The sequence below is a fragment of the Babylonia areolata genome, chromosome 22 (assembly GCF_041734735.1).
Source record: "Babylonia areolata isolate BAREFJ2019XMU chromosome 22, ASM4173473v1, whole genome shotgun sequence".
In the NCBI taxonomy this organism is placed as follows: domain Eukaryota; kingdom Metazoa; phylum Mollusca; class Gastropoda; order Neogastropoda; family Buccinidae; genus Babylonia; species Babylonia areolata.
This window is the reverse complement of record NC_134897.1, coordinates 10,779,925-10,784,924: the sequence shown is the minus strand read 5'-3', so window position 1 is coordinate 10,784,924 and position 5,000 is coordinate 10,779,925.

The following is a 5,000-nucleotide window of genomic DNA, read 5'->3' as shown; positions in this document are numbered from 1 at the left end:
TTTCTTTTTTATGTATACCCCTTTCAAATGGGGCCATGGCCTTTCTTGAATAAAACATCGTTATCGTTGTTATAGTTCTCTCTCTCTCTCTCTCTCTCTCTCTCTGTCTCTGTCTCTCTCTCCTACCAAATTTCCTGTTCTTTTTCATTGCCTTCGATTATTTTTAGTTATGTATTAATGTGCATAAATACGTAAAAGGCACGTACGCACGCGCGCGAGCACACACACACACTCTCTCTCTCTCTCTCTCTCTCGCTTTGCACGTACGTGCATGATAACTGAATGTGTGTGTCAAACTGTCTTCAGTTATTTAGCAGTTTCAGTGACTGCAGGGGGTGTACAGTACTTACTTCTTGCCACCTACTTTGTGTGACACTATGCCGTGGTCCCAGCTGCAGTTCCGGTCTGTGCGTGGTGCCTTTCTTCCAGTTCACGTCCATTTTATGTTGAAGAGGGCAGTGACAAAGAGAAGTTGGGTGGCCATGTTGACAGTTCGTTCCCGTACGACCGGTGTTCTCCTTGGTTTGTTCCTCGTGTTTATGTTTTGGGGGGACAATTTGTACCTGCGCCGAGGAGTTGGTGATATGTTACTGCGATGTGGAGACATTGAAGCAAACCCTGGCCCCAACCCTGACCAAGGCGCCTCAGGATCCTCCAGCATGCGGCAGACCCGGCTGTCCTCCTCCCACCCGTCTCGCTCCTCCAAGGAACCGTCCCTTGCTGACGTCATGTCATGTATTCAGGATGTGAAGGAGATGAACGCTTCCATGAACAGTAAGCTGGACGACGTGAAAGAGGAAGTGCATCAGCTGTGTCAGGAGCATGGAGCCTTGCAAGAACTTGTGTGTGGACTGAAAGATGAGGTGAGAGACTTACGTCAGAAAAAATGACATTCTAGAGCAAAAGAACAGTGATCTAACAGCCAAGGTAAACAATCTAGAAAGTAAATGTGATGATTTAGAGAGTAGGTCTAGAAGAAACAACTTGATTTTCTGTGGTATCAATAAAAGAGAAGGAGAAACAAATGAACAGTGTGAAGACTTGATTACGGACTTGATTACGGACACACTTGAGTTGTCTGATAACATTGAGTTTGAACGGGTGCACTGACTGAATCCAAAGGCAGACACCCCAATAACTGTATGCTGCTCTTTTTACAAGCAGAAAGTAAAGATCTTGAAAGCCAAACAGAAGCTGAGGGGAACCAATGTTTTCGTTGGTGAAGATTTTTCCCAGAGGGTTCGGGAGATAAGACGAAAACTAGATGTGCATTTGAAGAAGGCTCGGAGTGAGGGAAAGCGTGTCCATATGGTCTATGACCATCTGTTCATTGAGGGGGAAAAGTATTTCCTGGACGCAGAAGGCTCCTTGAGGGAAATGAGATAGGATGTTGGCCAGCCTTGTGTTTGTCAAGTTTCAGAAACGGCTGTTTTTGAGAGGGGTACAAACGAAAGATCGTCACAGAAAAATTCTCATGTCCATTCAAACAGACCCCCGGTTACCGCACGTAAAGCACGTGGGGATTCAGTTGACGAAAGCTTATGCTCGGGTGGAGATGCGCGAACAGAAAATGCCAACTCACCTTCGTGTGAGGTTTCTCATGCTTCGGTTGTTAAACCACGGACAGGTTGCGTTCCGGTGGGGAGGGGGGTCAAAACACGAATCGCTTTGTAAACAACTCTTTTCCGTCTTCCGAACTCTCGAGCCCTCTTTCTGTAAACAGCACGAGGTCATTTTCCTTTCTTTCTTGGAACGTCAATGGTTTGCGTTCTAAGTTTATGTTTAATGACTTCTTTTCATATGTATCGTCCTTTGATTTTGTGTGTTTTGTCGAAACATTTGAAGAAGATTGTCAAACTGATTTATTTCCTGGGTTCACATTGTTCACATTCTTGAAGAATGTCTGACTGATCTGATGTTAGAACATAATGATGTCTATATAATATTATGTGGTGATCTTAACAGTCGTATCTCAAATATATCTCCTTCAAAACCATTAAATGACAATATTGAATCTTCTTATTACAAAAGTCGTTCGGTGAATTGTAGTCGTTGCTCTCAGGACACACACGTAATATTCTTATGGTGAATTAATGCTGAACATGTGCACTGCACTGGGTCTGACAATACTGAATGGAGCATGTAATGGTGACCAGGAAGGTCACTATACATATACAGGTGAAAATGGAAGCAGTGTTAATGATTATTTTATTTTGTCAAATGATTTTTTATGAAATGGTTTGTGATGTATGTGAACTGTGTATTGCTGATCGAACTGATTCTGATCATTTTCCCCTTGAGTACCGTATCCCTTTTTCCAATGTTAACTCATTCAAAAATAATAATTGTAATACCATATTAGTGATAGAAAAAATATGTGTGGAACGATCAATGTAGCCAAGAATTTCATGATAAATTGAATGAAAAAGTAATTAATGATAAACTGAAAATGGCTCTCGATCTCATTGATGGAAATGTAAATGAAGCCTTACAATTGTTCAATGACTGTATTCGAGAATGTGCAGCTTCTATGAAGAAAAGTATTAGCGTGGATCGTAATAAACCAGATGGATGGTTTGATGAGGAATGCAGATGTTATAGGAGAAAACTTCGCAGGTTACTGAGAACGTTTCGTAGAACTTCAGAGAAAGATGATAATATTATGTTTGTAAGGGCTAGGAAAGAATATAAAAATCTTTGTCACAATAAGAAAAGAATTTATAACAAGTGTTTGTTGAATAACTTGATAGCATCTGTCAAAGATCAAAAGGAATTTTGGGAATGTATGAATAAAATTTCATCCAAAAAGAGGCAACCAAAGAATGATATATCCGTTGATAGTTGGTTTAAACATTTCAAAAGCTTACTAGATATAGATTCAGGTCACAACAGCAGTGATGACCATAGTCTACCAGAAGTGGAAAATGAATTTATTAATCGACCAATTTCTAAAGAAGAAGTTTTGTTTGCACTTAGAAAATTAAAGAATCGTAAAGGTGCAGGTCCTGATGGCATAATTGGCAAATTTTTGAAATCTTCATGTGAACAATTTGTAGTTATTTTGACAAAATTATTCAATGCTTTATTTGATAAGGGTTTTTTCCCTGAAAATTGGTGTGAATCTATTACTTTACCGATTCATAAGAAAGGTGATATAAATAATGCTAATAACTATAGAGGAATTTCATTGTCTGATATCAGTAGTAAAGTGTACAGTACAGTTATCAACCATAGGATTCAGGAGTATGTAGAACATAACAACATAACAGGTGAACAGCAAGCTGGGTTTAAAAGAGGATATTCAACAATCGATCACATGTTTACTCTTATGGTTCTAATTCAGAAACGGTTTTCCCTTAATCGTAAACTTTATGTAGCGTTTATTGATTTTGAAAAGGCGTTTGATTCTATCAATAGAAATTTACTATGGCCTATTCTGACAAAACATGGCATAACAGGGAAGCTTTTCAAATGTATTAAGAGTATGTATAGCGTTGTGAAAACAAGAATTAGGTGTGGTAACAAACTTACTGATTATATAAATTGTACAAGGGGGTTAAGACAGGGAGACGTTTGTAGTCCTATTTTGTTTTCATTGTTCATTAATGAATTAGCATTAGAAGTAAATGACCGGGGAAGGCATGGTGCGAGATTTACAACTGATTTTATAGAACTATTTATATTATTACTTGCTGATGATATTGTCTTGCTCTCAGAAACAGCTACTGGTCTACATACGCAACTAAATAACCTGAAAAATTCAGCTACTAACTTGCAATTAAAAGTTAATTTGGATAAAAGTAATATAATTCTTTTCAGGAAAGGTGTTATTTGGCAGCAAGGGAAAGGTGGGTGTATGATGGTGCTGCCATGCCAGTTGTTAATGCTTACAAATATCTTGGAATTGTGTTTTCTACACGTTTGAGTTTTGTAGCTGCATGTAGGGATCTTTCAAGTAGGGCAAAAAATGCATTGTTACATGTTATGAAGAAATTATTTGTACTGAATAACAATTCTCTGGATATCTTTATTAAGATTTTTGATACCCAGATACAACCCATAGTACAATATGGCTCAGAATTATGGGGCTTAGATAAGAATGCTACTTTACAATGTGAATCTTTTCACTTATTTGGACTTAAAAGGTTTCTAGGAGTTGAAATGAGAACACCAAACGATTTAGTATACGGTGAGACGAATAGATATCCAATAAATATAAATTCTGCTGTGAGATGTGTTCGATACTGGTTGAAACTATTAAAAATGAACGAAGATAGACTACCACGGAAATCCTATAATATGTTGTATGATTTAGATGTTAGAGGAAAAAGAAACTGGGCTTCAAATACACGAACTTGTCTATGTGAATTGGGATTTGGATATGTATGGGAATATCAAGGAGTCAGTAATGAGAATATGTTTTTGAAATCTTTTCGTCAACGTTTAATAGACTGCAGATGGCAAAACTGGGAAAGCCATGTCCAATCCAGTGATCGATTTTGTTTCTATAGAGCTTATACTTCTACACATTTAGTTAATAATTATCTTCTGCTTAATATTGACAAACATTTACGATTCATATTAACACGATTTAGATTTGGCATTTCTGAAATCAATTTGCACAGGTATCGCTATAAAAATGTTAATCATTTAGAGAACTTGTGCCCTTTGTGCAAAGAGTCAACGGAAGATGAAGTTCATTTTGTTCTGAAGTGTCCTGTATTGCATAATATTCGTGTAAAATTTGTTTCAAAGAAATATTATGAACACCCTTGTTTGTTTAAATTTTGTCTATTGATGGCATCATCTAACGACGGTGTTATAAGAAATCTCGCATTGTACTTATATAAAGCTTTCAAGTTAAGAGAAATGGTATTGTCCTAATTTCTATAGTTTAATTGTGTAAGCAGTTGAACGCTTATTGCCAGTTACGGTAATGTATACATATCTTGTTATCGCCCCTCATTCATATGGGGCTATGGCCTTAATGAATAAATCAT